At 35.7% G+C, this 17,210-nt stretch overlaps 1 long non-coding RNA gene across 1 annotated transcript in view; it reads left to right on the top strand.

The window, feature by feature from the left end:
* The window catches only part of LOC137646017 (uncharacterized), a 477,241-nt gene extending 460,258 nt beyond the window's left edge, over window positions 1–16,983 (top strand). Inside the window, exons 4-5 of the long non-coding RNA XR_011045379.1 lie at window positions 13,927–14,012; window positions 15,845–16,983. This is a non-coding gene — a long non-coding RNA (uncharacterized lncRNA). The remainder of the gene's footprint in view (window positions 1–13,926; window positions 14,013–15,844) is intronic.
* The last annotated feature ends 227 nt before the right edge of the window (window positions 16,984–17,210 follow it).

Below are 17,210 nucleotides of genomic sequence, written 5' to 3'. Positions count from 1 at the left end.
ACTACCCTGTGGAACACCGGATATCACATTCCTATACTCACTATGGTGTCCATCAACAACAACTCTTTGAGATCTACTACTTAAAAAATCAATAATAATGCTAAGAAACGGCCCACCCACTCCCAACTGTTTCAGTTTGAAAACAAGGGCCTCATGATTAACACGGTCAAAGGCAGCACTAAAATCAAGGCCAATCATACGAACTTCCCGACCACAATCAAGGGATTTCTGTACTGCATTGGAGATTGTAAGAAGGGCATCACATGCTCCAAGGCCTTTCCGAAAACCAAATTGCAAACTAGGGAATAGATGATTACCTTCAGCAAACCTATTAAGACGTTTTGCCAGAAGACGTTCAAAAACTTTAGATAATATGGGAGTTATGGAAATTGGGCGGTAATCAGTGGGACTCGAGCTACCACAAACACATTTACATAGAGGAGTAACATTACCAATTCTTCAACAAGTGCTAAAAGCTCCTCTTCTTGCTAACTTGCGTAAAATAACAGATAACTTTGGAGCTAAGAAATCTGCTGTCTTTATAAAAAACAAAGGAAAAATACCATTAGGGTCTACACCTCCATAAGCATCAAGGTCCATCAACAGAGCTTTAATCTCACGAGATCGAAAAGCTAAACTAGTTAGTTTAGCCTCAGGAAAACAGGAATGAGGAAGTTCAAGTTTTTCATTACTCTGTTTACTGTCAAAAACATCAGCCAAAAGGGTTGCCTTTTCCTTTGGACAGTGAGTGACTGAGCCATCTGGTTTAAGTAAAGGAGGAACTGTTGCATCTACACCAAAGAGTGCAGATTTAAGGGTAGACCACCATTTATGTTCCTGAGTTGTACCAGAGAGGGTTTCTTTTATGATTAAATTGTACTCCTTTTCAGTTGAGGCATAAACTCTCTGAGCTAAAGCTCGAAGCTGAGTATAGTTGTTCCAGGTCAAATCTGATCTGTTACCCTTCCAAAGGTGATAGGCCTCCTGCTTCTCCAAATAAGCACGTCTACAATCATCATTGAACCACGGTTTGTCCTTCATTCGGTACCTTAGCACACGAGAAGGGATACGCCTATCAATTATGTTGACTAGATTCTCATTCAAAGGGACAACAGGATCTACACTATTATATAATTGTGACCAATTCAAGCACAAAAGATCATGCAAAATCACATTCCAGTCTGCTTGGGATTTCATATAAATTTTACAAGAATATGATATATCAGGGACAGGCTGCTCAGTCTTCACTAATAATGAAATCAAGGCATGATCAGAAGTCCCGACTGGAGAACCAACCTTACTAGTTATAACGCCAGGGGAGTCAGTGTATACGAGGTCCAAGCAATTACCAGACCTGTGAGTAGCTTCATTTATGATTTGCTCACAGCCTGATTCCAAGGCAAAGTCTAAAGCTCTTAAGCCATGGCGATCGGTAGGAGAGATAGAACTCAACCACTCCCTATGGTGAGCATTAAAATCACCAACAAAGACAAACGAAGCCTTTCTATCATCCTCTTGTATCTTAGCCATAATGGTAAGAAGACAATCGAAGATAGAATCATCCATGTCTGGATTCCGGTAGATTGAACACAAATAAAAGTTGTTATGCCTGCCACAAACTTTTATTACCTGAATCTCATGACATCCACATTGATAGCAGGACTTATGAGAAGCAGGGTACTCGGTCCTAATATACACCGCCATTCCCCTGGCCCTAGGAATGGAATCACGTTTCAGCATTATTGGCTTCTTAAAACCAGTTATAAGGAGCTCAGATGAGTGCCTCATATTAGAAACCAAAGTTTCTGAGCACAAAAGAATATCATACTGTCTGGACGCAACTGTAAGGTCTCGGATATTTGCATGAAGACCACGAATATTGCAATACAGAAGACGACATTGACGAAATCTAGGACGTACTGGTCCCGGATTTCGCTCAATGTCTCCAGACAGCATAAGAATTAATAGAAATAAAAAAGAGACATCATACTTAAAAACTAGATTAACAAGAATTAAAACAAAAACAATATGTACAGAATAATAATAAAAGTGATTGATGATATCCATAGACTATAGTAAAAAGTCGGAAAAACTGGTCAACATGGAGGAGCCGATACACCATGCAAGGCTAAATACCCTCCAGGATAGCCACTTCAACTGAAGGGAGGACAGTAAGGATGGTTTTGAGAAGACAAAATCAGAAAAAGGAAAAGACAACCTCTTGATAAACCACCAGGCATCCATGGCCCTTCTATTAAGCCTGCCCAACACACCATTTCAAAAAAACAAGAGGAAGAAAAAAAAAAATAAGATAGAATAGTGTGCCCGAGTGTACCCTCAAGCAAGAGAACTCTAACCCAAGACAGTGGAAGACCATGGTACAGAGGCTATGGCACTACCCAAGACTAGAGGACAATGGTTTAATTTTGGAGTGTCCTTCTCCTAGAAGAGCTGCTTACCATAGCTAAAGAGTCTCTTCTACCCTTACCAAAAGGAAAGTACACTGAACAAATTGCAATGCAGTAATTAACCCCTTGGGTGAAGAAGTGTTAAGTATCTCATTGTTGTCAGATGTATGAGGAAAGACGAGAATATGTAAAGAATAGGCCAGACTATTCTGTGTAAGTGTAGGCAAAGAAAAAATAAGCCGTGACTAGAGAGAGGGGTCCAATGCAATACTGTCTGGCCAGTCAAAGGATCCAATACCTCTCTAGTGGTAGTATCTTAACGGGCGGCTGGTGCCCTGGCCAACCTACTACCTACATATATATATATATATATATATATATATATATATATATATATATATATATATATATATATATATATATATATATATATATATATATATTTCTATCTCCTACTTAGGATTGAACCCTAGCCCATTTATATCAATACATACATGTGCGTATGTATGTATATAAGACACATACAAGTACATATATATATATATATATATATATATGTGTGTGTGCTTGTATGTGTCTTATATACATACATACATACATGTATGTGTCTTATATACATACATACATACATGTATGTGTCTTATATACATACATACATACATGTATGTGTCTTATATACATACATACATACATGTATGTATTGGGTTAAAGGGGCTAGGGTTCAACTGCAAGTATGAGGTAGAAATTTATTTATGTATATATATATATATATATATATATATATATATATATATATATATATATATATATATATATATATATATATATATATATATATATATATTTCAGTCATTCAGGTATTATAATTAATTATTGAAAATAGAGATATTCTAAACAGACCTCTTAGAGATAAGGCCTTTATCCATTATTTTCATTACATTCTTAGTAAACCAATTGTCCGCAATTTCTAGTTCCAATAGTAAGTGACTAAATGGTCTTATAAAATTATTAGGATAATTGATACGTGATACGTTATTTATTGAAACAAGATCTCTACTAACGCACAGTGATTCCAATGGATATTTTGTTGTAAGATTTTCTGGATAAACATTACATTAATCAAAAATTTGTGTTTACAGTTTTTTTGTATTTATGATCTCTTGGTAATTTAAATTTAGGAAATTTTATGTTGAAGTTAGAGAAGGAGTCATTGAATCTGTTATTGATTGATAGAAAGATCCATCTGGTTTGATTTATGATTGTGTATACAAAAATCTACTGATTGTCAAGCTTATTATATGTTTAATTAGTTTAGACAATATTGAAACACTCTAAATTCGTTGCCACCTCGTTATTTGTTATTTGGTAGAAACTGCTGGTATGGTAATTACACTCGACGAAGTGCCCTTGTTTTTCGTCAGCCAATCAAGAGCCTCCGTTTTTGTCTTTGTTAGAAATGAAAGACTGTGGCGCTTCTGATTGGCTGTCAACCAGTGGACAGAACTTGACTTCTAACCTCAAAATTTTGACTCTCAGTTTGGCTTGTGAATTGAGTGCGTGTACATCAGGACGTCGATTTGTTCTTATAAAGATTACGAGAGCATACTTTGAAGGTAGGAATTCTTTTTACAATATTATGTCAAAATATAATATGGTTACGACTGTTTTGGTTGGAACTCTTGTTCGGTTTCTGCTTATATGAAACTTTACAAAAGTTGTTTTACTCAAGATTTTTCTGCGTCGCCCGTAGTTTAGGAATGTTTAACAGGAATGATTGATTATTAAGCGGGCCATACATTATCCAACTAGTTGTACAACTTGGTTGGGTTGTATGAAATGTTAGACAGTGTATGGGCAGGTTGTACAACAGGATTTTGGTTGGTTGGTTTGGTTGGAGAGAATCAAAGCAGCTTTGATTTTAAGGGGGCGTGGCCTCATGTTGTACAACCTTTTTGACAGTGTATGGGCAAGTTGTACAACATCACAACCAACATCAGTTGGAAGCCTAGTTTGATAGCATGTAGTTCTTGGTTTAAAGGGACGTTCTTTTGGAAATAGCTGTTTTATAAAAGTGTTAAATAGACGTGATGGCAAATATAATTGACATTGGATAGTGGATTAGTTTTATTTATACATACAGAAGTTTACCTGCGATTTGGAAAGTGAAAAGCGAAGAGTATAAAGATAGAAAAACAAACGAAATAAAGCATGGGAAGTACTATTGAATAACTTGAAGGAAATAGTTAGCAATGCCACTCTAGATGGTTTAAAAAATATGTGAGAACTTGTTATAGGAGGGAATTAAATAAGAAGGAAAAGTCTGATGCGGGCAATGGTGACATGTACGAACCAAGTTTATGGTATTTCGATCTGTTTCATGATTTTTTAGATCAAGAAATCCAGATCCCTGGAGATAGTAATTTGGGTGAGAGCGATGGCCAGGGAATTGGAAATACTGTAGGTACCAAGAGAAAAATGCGGGCTACTCATGATACAACTAAAGATCACTATTTGCAAAAAGCTGTCGAACATTTAGATTTTATAAAAGAGCAGAAACTCATGAAGAACGAAGCCGCAACTTATGCGGATAGCTGGGCTGTATCCTACAGAAAGCTGAACGAGACACAAAAGTTGTATGCGAAAAAAGCTATTGATGAGATTCTTATTATGGGCCAATTAAACCAGTTAACATTGGATTCTGTGTCACTATCGTCCAGCAGGTTAAGCACTCGAGCATCAACCCCGTTGACATTTTCAACCCAACCTGTATGCACTTATCATCTATCCAATGAAAATGTCTCGACTGACTTAAGCCAAGGGAGTCAATATACTATAACTGAACTTCTTCAAGACCCAAATTACTCCTTAACTAGTTGTAGAATACCTAGATTAAACTTCAAGGATAAAAATACATTAATTTGGTACTATAGTTTATTTTTAGTTTGCATTATATAAAGTAAAAACTTTTGAACAATGTGATATTTAGTTGATGTATTTTTATAATATTGTAGTATACCTAGGTTCAACTTCAAGGATGAATATACAGTACATTCATTAGGTACAATATTTTATTTTCATTTTTCATCGTTTGAAGGAAATTTTACTAAGAATTCAATATGCAGTTAATACATTTTTATAAAGTATATTACTTAATGATAATAAACTTTTATCAGTTTTTATTATTTTATTGCTGTTCAACCTGTGCAGAAAGTTGTTGTAATCCTAACATTTTCCACTGCCATGAGACTGCACCATCAGTATGTTATTCAATACAGATCGACATCTATAACTAATGTTGGACGACTTGGTCTTACAGTGTATGCTCTAGAGCAGAAAATGTTGCCCAACATAGTTGTCAAACCAAGTTGGATAATGTATGGCCAGCTTTAGTTACATTTATAATTAACGACTTGCTACTGAAGAACAGTACCTTCCATGCTAATACCTCTTCCTCTTGTGACCCGAAATCAAATGCCATGTCATTACGTTAATGCAATTGCTCCCCTTTAGAAGCGCTAATCAGTTTATCACTTGTGATTTCCGTTAACTTAGTGATTACTAAAATTAATATTACCATGGCTTAGATCTTTATATAACTAATTTCTATGGATCAAAAATATTAGTGCCTTTGTAGTGCAAATTATTGGAAAAATAAATCTAAGTTTTTCCCACGAAAGCTTGGCGGTTGAAAGTGCTGATATATTCAAATGTTTTATTAGCAAATAAAGGTAGCTGTAAATAATTCTAAACGGAAAGTGTTTGCGGCAAAGTTGATTATTAGTGATTTCGAAACGAACGTGGATGGATACGAATAAGTTCCGTAATTTAAGCGACCGTGTTTTATACCGTGAAAATTGGCCATTTTAGTTGCCGATTGCCTTTAGAGTAGGTATCGCAACCTTTATTGTTGTATAGGAAATTAAGCCTTATGGCTATGAAAGGTTATAGGAGTAATTTTTCAACCAGAACCAGTTTCAAGAACAATTTAGGATATTGGTTTGGAATTAGGGCTTTTCGGTGGGGTACAACCCGAGTGGAATCCTGGAATCGAATTCAACACTTCGCTTAACCCAAGGAGAGAGGCCCTTCACTCCCTCGTAAAACCACATTTCCTTTCCTAACTTTTCCTACGACTCCGTAAAACAAGTTTTGTAAAACCTCTTAGATAAAATCATTAGATACAGCTCGTAATTGGTAATGATTACGTCATACAAATAAAAAAAAACAGCTTGCAAAAGCTAACGCAAAAACTCATGCTCAATGCCAATAACTCGCCATTAGCCTCCATAATATTAGTGAAAAAATCATTCATACTTTAATCGGCCTGTACGTAAGTTATGTCCCAGCCCATTTAAACGCATAGAAAAATTCGAAACTAGCCGGTGTTAGTACATTTCTTATAGCGAATTCGTTTCGCTAGTAATTAGTATCACATAATTACTTTCCTAAAGTTGGTAGAAAATTAAAACAGGACTACCATTTTAAAATGGAGTATTGGCAAATGTAACTTTTATTGGTATAACACTTAACCAAATACATGAACCATGCATTTTTCAGACTAGCTATCCATTTCTATCCATGAATATTAGGTTAAACCATCCATTCATTAGCTTCCTCCCCCTTCACCCCCCCCCCCCCCCCCCCCCCCGTGATTAAAAAAAACTGGGGATTGCAGTGGGAAACAAGTTTTGGGTAGGGAAATTCAAAGACCAGCCGTTTGCAACAATAATAAAGCTCAGAACTTCATAAACACCCAAGATAACCTATTGGAAAATTATATGGGTCATGAGAGGGGCTGGAAATTTTAAAGTATCATAATTACATATCACGCCCCTCGAATGGGTTTTACTTAGCTGTTGTTTGTTTCGCTCATATAATCACATTGCTCCTCCATTATGCCAAGCAGTACATAGTGCTGCTCACGCCATTCCCGTGGGTCACTATTAAAGTGTCATAATTACCCATGATTTATATCATCTTCTTAAAATGGTTTTTTGCACCACCACGACTCGCTTCACTCTCAAAAATATACCTCACTGCCTCTGGCAAAAGGGAATACAAACAACGCATGCAAAGTAACTCATAATCATTCTCCCAAGGGGTTAGGTTGGGTAGGTTGTTGGGCTTTTGTTAGTGCATATGGGCCAGGTTGTGATTAAAGTAAATAGCGGAGTGATTTCTGGAGTGAATTAACTGTGTAGAAGGACTGGGTAGGAGTAGTTATGTAGTTATGGGTGATATGAATGTTGGAGGTGCTGGAGAGGTAGGTGTCATTGGGAAGTATGGCATACCAGGTGAAAATAAGTTGTGACGTAGATGTGTTGAGCAAGAGCTAGTAATAAGTTGTAGTTTTTTTTTTTTTTCAAAAATAGATAATAAAAATTATACATGGGTAAGAGTGGCAAATGGAAGTGGTAGAAATTCATCTATGGATTGTTGATAACTAGACTGTTTGGAAGATTGAAAAACGTGCACGTGTTTAGGAGCATGGCTAACGATATGTCTAATCATTTTTTGATGGAAGGAAAATTAGTTGTAACAAAAAAGGGGGGGGGGTGTGAAAGGGAGGTAGTGAAGGTTGAAGTAGAGGTAAAAAGTGAATATAAAGAAAGTCTGGAAATGCCATTTGACAGTGAAAGGTGAGAGAAACTGGTAATTAATAAGAGTACAAGTTAGTAAAAGAAAATTTTGTTGGCATTGCAAGTGGTGTGGCAAGAGGATTGATGGAGGCAGCATGGGGAAGGGTAGTAAATGGTGGAATAAGGAGTGAAGATAAAGTAGAAGAGAAAAGGACATTTGAAGAATGACTGCATAGTAAGTGTAGAGAAGTATGACAGAGAAGTAAATGTTCAAGTAAAACGTAAGGTAGCTGAGGCAAAGATGGCGGCTGCCTGGAGGTGGGGTCTGGTTTTGGGTTCATATAAAGTTGTTGTTTAGGAAAGAAGTGAAGAAAGTAAAGAACGGTGGTTAAAGAATTGAATACAGTGAAAGATGGAAATGGAAGGTTGCTAAAAAGAGAGAATGCAAGGAAAAGGTGGGTAGATTATTTTTTAAATATACTTTATGTTGAAGATAATAGGGAGGCTGATATAATTGTTGTAGGTGTTGAGGTACCAGTAATGGGAGAGGAGAATAAGAGGGAGATTACAAAGATGAAGTGAGGAGAGCAGTGGATGAAACTGAAGTAGGAAAAGCACCCGATGTGCATGATGTGAGGACTGAATGTTAAAGGAAAGGGTTGGGGCTGTACATAAATGGTTGGGGAGATTATTTGTTTTATGTTGTCAATGGTACCAGTATAATGGGTGTGCATGTATCGTGCCACTATATGAAGGCAAGAGATGTGCACAAGTGTTGTTTTTCAAGGAGTGTTTGGAAAAGTGGTATAGTAATTGATAGGATTAAGGATAAAACACAGAATGCAATTTTGATAGTACAGGGTTGGTTTAGAAGAGGTAGGGGATGTATGAATCTGATTTTATTAGGCAGATAAGCGAGAAATATTTAGCATAAGGCAAGGAGGTGAATGTTTACGGATCTGGAGAAAACGTATGATAAGAATTGATAGGGAAGCGATGTGGAATGTTATATGGAATTGGTTGAAAGTTGTTGCAAGCAGTCAAGTTTCTACATAGCTAGTAAAGCGTGTGTTAGGAGAGGAAATTGAGTGAGTGGTTTCCAGTTAGTGGAGCTGAGACAGGGATGTGATGTTGCCATGGTTAAATTTTTGTTGGAGTGGCGCGAGTGGCAAATGCTAGAGTGCTTGGTCAAGGAATGAAACTGATAGACGAGTGTGATCATGAGTTGGAGGTAAATCAGTTTTTATTGATACTGTACTGGTTACAGACTCGAAAGAGAAGCTTGGTCGATTAGTGACAGAGTTTGGAAGGGTGTGAGAGAAGGGAGTAGAGTTAATGAGGGTAAGAGTAAGGCTATGAAATGCAAGATAAGGGAGGGTGGTGCGAGGTTGAATGTCATGTTGAATGGAGAGTTATTGAAGTAGATAAGCTTGGGGTCTGTTATTGCAGCAATTGGTGGAATGGAAGCAGATGTACAACAGAGTGAATGAAGGCTGCAAAGTGTTGGGGCATTAAAGGGAGTGGTAAAAAATAGAGGGTTAGGCATGAATGTAAACAGAGTTCTGTATAAAAAGTTACTGTACCAACTGTGATGTAGGGATTGGAGTTGTGGGAAATGATGGAGAGACAGGCATTGAATGTTTGAGATGAAGTGTCTGAGGAGTATGGCTGGTGTATCTCGATTAGATAGGGTTAGGAAAGTAGTAGTGAGGGTAAGAAAAGGTATAAGAAATGATTTACCAGCAAGTGGATATGTGTTGAGGTGGTTTGGCCATTTTGAGAGAATGGAAAGTGGCTCTGCTAAATTAGGTGATGATTGCAAGAGTTGATGGGAGAAGTACAAGAAGGCTAAGGTTTGGATGGATGGATGGAGTGCAGAAAGCTCTGGGTGATAAGAAGATAGATATGAGAGAGGTAAGCAGTGAAGTTTCTACATAGCTAGTAAAGCGTGTGTTAGGGGAGGAAATTGAGTGAGTGGTTTCCAGTTAGGTCTGAGACAGGGATGTCATGTTTCCATTGTTGTTAAATTTGTTGGAGTGGTGAGAGAGGTGAATGCTCGAGTGCTTGGTCGAGGAATGAAACTAATAGACGAGTGATCATATGAGTGAGAGGTAAATCAATTATTGTTTATGGATTATATTGCACTGGTTGCAGACTCGAAAAAGCAGCTTGGTCGATTAGTGACAGTTTGGAAGTGTATGTGAGAGAAGGGAGTAGACTCATTTCATAAAAGTTCTGTTGTGAGAATTATCGAGGAATAAAACTCATGTCACATACACTGAAGGTATTTGAAAGAATTATGGATGAAAGATTACGGCAGCAAGTTTCCATCGGTAGACAGCAACTAGGATTCATGAAGGGGCTTAGTACTGTGGATGGTATTTTTGCTTTGAGACAAATTATGGAAAAGTACAGAGAGAAGCAAAAGGTCTTGCATATGGCCTTTATAGACCTAGAGAAGGCATATGACAGAGTACCACGACAGGAAATATGGAGATGTCTCAGGGGGAGAGGAGTGATGGAGAAGTATGTCAGAATGATCAGGGAGATGTATAGAAATGTAAAGACCAGCGTCAGATCTACAGTTGGAAGAACAGAAAATTTCCAAGTTGGAGTCGGGCTACATCAGGGATCTGCTCTAAGCCCACTCCTGTTTAACATCGTCTTGGATGTGTTAACAGAGGATGTCAGGGAGGAGCCACCATGGTGTCTGCTCTATGCAGATGATATAGTCTTGGTAGCCGAGAACAGGGAAGAACTGGAGGGGAAACTAGAAAGATGGAGATATGCCTTGGAGAGTAGAGGTTTAAGAATAAGCAGGAAGAAGACAGAGTATATGATAACCGAGATGGATGGCGACCAGCAAACAACGATCAAGTTAGGCGGAGGAAACATCAAAAGGGTTCATAAATTCAAGTACCTTGGTTCAGTGATCGACAATGGCCATGGAAGAGGAAATTAACAACCGGATTGAGTGTGGTTGGAACAACTGGAGGAAGGTGTCTGGTATCATATGTGATAGGAAAGTCCCTATAAGATTGAAGGGCAGAGTGCACAAGGCAATGGTCAGACCAGCAATGACATATGGATTGGAAGCAGCACCCCTAAAGAAAACAGAGGATAGAAAGTTGAACGTAACCGAGATGAGGATGCTTAGGTGGATGAGTGGAGTAACCAAAAAGGACAGGGTTAGAAATGAACATATTAGGGGTACAGTAAAAGTCACTGAGGCATCAAAGATAGTGCAAGAGGCAAGGTTAAGATGGTATGGCCACCTGATGAGAAGAGAAGGGCAACACAAGGCAAGAGAAGTGGTGGAGGTGGATGGAACACGAAGGAGAGGAAGACCTAAGACCAGGTGGAGAGATTGCATTAGAGATGATATGAGGGAGAAGGGAGTATGGGAGGAAATGACACAGGACAGAGGGAGATGGAAGAGACTCATTAGAAACGGCGACCCCGAATAGGGATAAAGCTGGGAAGAAGAAGAGTGAGAGAAGGGAGTAGAGTTAATGCAGCAGTAAAGGGTTCAGTGTATGAAACCTTATTTGTGGTGGATAACAGGGGAGGTTGGGCTGTGGCACCCTAGCAGCACCAGCCAAACTGCTAAATCCTCCTCGGGCTGGGAGGAGCAGAGAGAAGGGGGGTCCCCTTTTGTTCCTTTTGTTTCATGTCTGTGCCTTGTTAAATAGTTTAGTAATTGTAGAGCAAGTACACTAATTTTCTTAATGCAATAAAAGCTGATTTTTATAGAGATCTACATAATTTTGCATTCTTCTATATACCATGTAGCCATACTCTATGAAAAATAATGCAATGATGAAAAATGCACACTAGCATGTAGAAAAACTGCAAATATAATATTCTCGTAAGATTTGTAAAGCGGCTTTACTGTTAACATGCCTTCACCAATTTTACGTAAGTAATGAAATCACTTAGAAAAGGCGATGTGAATCAATTTCCTATTTCATGAGTGAAGTTTCTCTGAAAAAAAAATAGTAACTTTTAGAAGAAAGGCTAGCGATAATTTTTTTTTTTTTTTACCACGGTTGAGATACCAGACCTTGCAATTTACGATAAATATTTTTTATATAGAATAGTTTGTTTTTAATTTTACCACTTGCTATGCGGAACTCCAAAGAATGCCTTGTCAAATAAATGACATGTATTTGCAGATACATGTACACTGAAAACATTATCAATGAACATGTAATGTTCTAGTGTAAAAGACTGGACTTAATCGGATTTACCATATATATACTTTCATTGTGCGTAAGTCAATGAGTATTGCTTGAAAAATTAAGATTGCAATGGAAAGCTGAATAGATATCCTACATAAAACCTAAATAGAATAAAGTTGTCAGTAATTGTAGTGAAAAGATGCACAGCACAAATTTTTATATTTTACAGTTTACAATAGCTTTTCATATAGAAATATTCGTAGCTTAAAATTTTATTGTAAACCATGAGTACACACACACTGCCCTTTCAAATGGTATATGAAATGTGACTTATTAAAATTTGTAAACGCACAGTCCCCTGTAGAAAACCTTATCCTTGCTTGCATAAACTTGCATAAATGGGCAGCAACCTGTCTTGCGGTGAGCGTAATTCTAAGCTGTCATTTTGCACAATAACCATTACTGGATAAGTTTCTGTTAGAACCAAAGTCAGTCTTCATTCAGATGCCCATCTTATTGACGTAAAATAATGATTTATAGTGAATATTTCAGTGACAAGTTTCACTTGGAGCACTTAGTTACAGGAAGGTTGGACACTTAACAGTCATTTGGATCACCAGAGGAGATTTATGGTTTTCTTTAATCATGAATTCATTAAATTTTTGAAAATTAGAAGTGTAGTTCGATTAACCATCCTAGATTATGCTAAAACCATTCTTTGGATAAATTTTGGAGACTGGACGAATTTTCCCTAAGAAATAATTACAAATTTATATTTTTTCCCAACAATACTGAAATTTTCTATTGTGGAGATTTGAGGATTGCATAAATATTGCATCTAAAAAAAAAGTAAAAACTTATTGAGCCAACTAGATTTTTCCACAAGACAGTCTGTAACAATACTCTTACTGCCCAATTCTCACTATTTCCATTTTGTTCAAGTGATAGCCAAACATTTGTCTGTACTGAAAGCATTTAATCTAGTTTAGCTGCTGTTGCTCCAACAAAATGGCTTTTCTTGAAATGTGTTTACTCCTAACACCCACGATGCTAATCTAGGCACTAGCAGGGTTTCAGTGCTATCAATACAATTCAGCGGTGAACTGTGGGCATTACTTGGTATTTGCAGCTTCCTTTTGGCAGCTAGCTGCGTTCTCATTTTAGCTTTCTGTATCACTATTGCCACGTTTTCCCAACTAATTTTCCAATGTCTGCCCCTCCATACATGAAGTTTGGAGTTTTCCATGTTGCATATCAGACCTGGATGGCCTACTAGGCCCTAGTGTCTGGTTTTCTTGCCCAAATGTTAAAATTGAATATAGTTCACATCTTAGGGTGTAGACTTTAGCTACTAAACTTAACAGGAATACGGATAAAACTACTGTAATTATTGGAGGGAGGAAGTTAAAAACCTTAAAGCTCAATATAATCATCAGTAGGGATAGGATATATTAGATCCTCTCAATCCAGATGTTTTCCTTGACAGAGAGGGTTATGATTTATATACATGTTGCAGTAGAAATGAGATGGATGGGACTATTACTAGGTTTTTCAAGTTCTGATTAAAGATAAAAAGAACTTGTCTATTAGAGAAATGATAGTTGCATAAAGCTCCTAACTTAAGGCAGAAGGGAGAGAATAGCTTGCTAGTTGGTTAACATTTGATAAGTCAGCTAATTAAGCATAATTTCATCTAATTGGTGAACTACAGATTTTGTACAATGTTTAAGAAATTTATTTTTCCATTTTCTTTTGCAGGCCTGGCTTGATGTTGTACGCTTCAACTTAAGGAATTGTTTCAATGTCCCAAGAAACCTGGCGGGGAGACAAAGGAAAATCATATGGTAAATTAAGTTTTTTGTTAAACATGGTATCTAGTACTCCAGCTTTTAAGATTAATCAAGGTTTTATATATTACTTAAAATCGTATAAAACTACTAAGATATACTTTTTGAAAGATTACAAATTTTAAACATTAAGTAAATCATATTTTTAAATCAGAGCGCAAGTTATCAAATTTCTTAATATTCGTACTAATACCATGGTGTTTTTCAAAGAACTTTTAATTCATAAATTTATAGAATTTTATTAACTATCCAAACTCGAGTAATACAATTAGTTGGTAAATTAGCTGGTTAGATTGAGGGCAGGGTAGTCCTTTGATGTAGGGAAATCTATACTAACTATGAAGTAATTTTAAGAGATTTATCACTTGACAAATTTGTCGAGTAAACTGGTGTTTCAGCTTAGAGAATAAAGCAAGTTTTTTATATGGTTCACTAGTGGACAGCTATTGAATTTGGTTTCCATTGGATTGGTGTCAAAACACCGAGTTAGTCATTGGAATAAAATAGAATGGTATTTGTTGAAAGGAATTTTTTTTTCCAAGTACAATATGTCAATGGATAAAGGATTAGTAGGATTAGTGTCAAAGGATCACTTTAATTTCCAGACAGTTTAAAGTTACGTTTGCTGATGAATGAAAGTCTTGGTTTATTGCCAGATTAAGATATAGTTTGATAGATCTTAAACTTTTTTTTTTTTTTTTTTTTTTTTTTTTTTTTTTTTTTTTTTGTCGATTAAGACAAGTTAATCAAGATAGGACTGGTTAGTAGACAGTAAATTTTAGCTTGTATTGGAAGATAATTTTCTTTGAGAAATGTTCTATCAACATAGTTATGCAGTTGCACGTTAGTTTTTTTTTTTAACAGATAAATCTTTTCTGAATGGAAAATTTTTGCTTGAAGTTAGTTTTGCAAACTTTAAATCAAGATGACCTGAAATTAGATCATTTTTTTCAGCTTAAAATTTTGTAAATATTATTTTGGAGACTATTGCATTAGGTTGATTGGACCTAGAATATAATCCTAAGAAAGATTAAGGAAAGTAGTTTCAAGAGAAGGATAAGGCAAGACACCATGTCATGTTTACTTTGCTAATGTGAAATACCCTCGGCAACAAGAGGAAAAACTCACGTGGATTATGCTAACAGGGTAGTCAAGGGATTGTTTGGTTATACACTATGGTTTCTCTGTACTAAATTAAGATAGCAAGTTTTAGTTATTTGAACTAAGAAATCGGGATAGTAACTTCATTAATTGGCTACAGTAGAATTGATTGGGTTATTTATTAAAGGGAAATTGATGCTATTCATATTGATTAAGTTGACGTTAAATTTAGTAATTGTGTTAGTTGTCAACTGAAAGGTTGGTTCAATTAAACAGGATGATAGTGAAGTAACTAGACTAAAGAAATATTGTATATGCTAATAAATGTATTATGTGGGTTAGACCTACACAAGTCATGGTATCGGATTAGTAGTAAATTGTATCAACATAGACTAATTTAGTACTGAATTGAACAAGTAGTTTAGTTAGCTAAGATTTTGCTTATTAGCTGATGAAGCAACGACAGGATATGCTGGTTACTGGGACAAAGATCGATATAGGTATTCAATGGTGATTGTGAAATTGATTTTACACATGTTATTAAAATACATATAGTAGATATTTGTGTAGGGGTATTTAAGGTATAAGGTTATATCTGATTCGATAGTCTTGATAACATATATGTAGGTCAATTGCGTATCTTATTAAAAACTATTTAACATGTATAACAAGAATCTGTTGATATTAACATTTGGTTCATAGTTTAATTTAAATCATTCTATTTGCAGGTTGGAAAGTAAATTAGCTGTGAAGAAAATAGTTTTGGCCTTTTAGGAAATTCTACCGAGGAGACCCTGAGATGTTGAAGTGCCACCAACTCCTTGAGGATAAATAGAAAACTTGAAGATGTCTTCTGCAACTAGGAAACTCATGCACGAAGAGCTCTCATGCAGAAAAAAATAACTTCAAATTATATTATTTCAAGCTTTAGAATTGCAATACTCATTTAAATTCCTTGATAGTTAAGAGCTGGCAATCATATCGGGCTTGAGACAGGTGTAAATATTGAGGTCTAAATCTAATTTTCAACATTTTCACTTTCTTTTTTATTTGAATCTATTTTTCATAGTTTTTAATAAAGATTTTCATTAAATTCTTTAAAATTATTATTACTTTAAGATCATTATGAAAATCATAAGTCATTAGTTTTTAAAGTTTAAAGATTTCTGGGATTGGTTCTTTTTCCAGTCAATCTTTTCAGTAATTAGTTTCAAATGTTTAAAGTATCATGATTCCATGAAGCTACTATAGAATAAGACAAATAGTAAATCGTCTTAGTTATTAGTAACCGTATATGAAGTCTTCATAATTTTCCTCTGTGGCTCCTAATCTTTGAAGTCATAACACTTAAACAATTTAGGTGCAGCCATTTTTGTTGTTTGTAAGGGTAGAAACAATCTTTTCTGGAGTGCATATGAATTATTAAAATTTGAAATAGCTATTGGTAACCAGATTGCTATTTATCTAGACCCGAAATTAGAAACTAGTTTCCTTGAAAGCTTCGTTTTGGTTTGTTCAAGCCTCATAGATTGCCAGTTAAATAGAAATATGTAAAAGTAACAAGCTTACCAAGTGACTTGTATAAATTATATATATAAATGACATTTGAGAATTGCAAATTCTGTATCTTAGTCATGTTAAGGAAACATTCGCCTGAAAGTCTGAAACTTTTAGTAAACATTTAAAATTGCATAATTACTTGATCTAAACTTGAGTAATTCTTTGATAATTTTCACGAATAGAAGCAAGCGTCAGTTTCCTTAAGCATGTTTCATGTAAAATTGTGTACATTACTCTGAACAACGGACTTTTACGTATGACTGTCATTAAATTCACAATATTCTGCAAATGTGATGTCTTAATTTAACCAATTTTTACAATTTGTTGCTATACCCTTGCACCTTTCCTTTCATTTCTTTCCATCTAATTTCTGCGTGTTTCAATCTCCACGTTAATCTTTAAACCGGTTTTATATAAATCCAATCAAATTAAATATCTATACCCGGGAAATATTGTGAACTTCAAAATTTTAAAGTTTTTCATAAATAGGTTATTATTCTTCTGTAGATATTGCTTTGCTTGCATTAAGATAAT

This window comes from Palaemon carinicauda, chromosome 8 (assembly GCF_036898095.1).
Source record: "Palaemon carinicauda isolate YSFRI2023 chromosome 8, ASM3689809v2, whole genome shotgun sequence".
NCBI lineage: Eukaryota > Metazoa > Arthropoda > Malacostraca > Decapoda > Palaemonidae > Palaemon > Palaemon carinicauda.
Note: the sequence above shows the minus strand (reverse complement) of the source record. Positions and strands in the feature narration are given on the sequence as shown.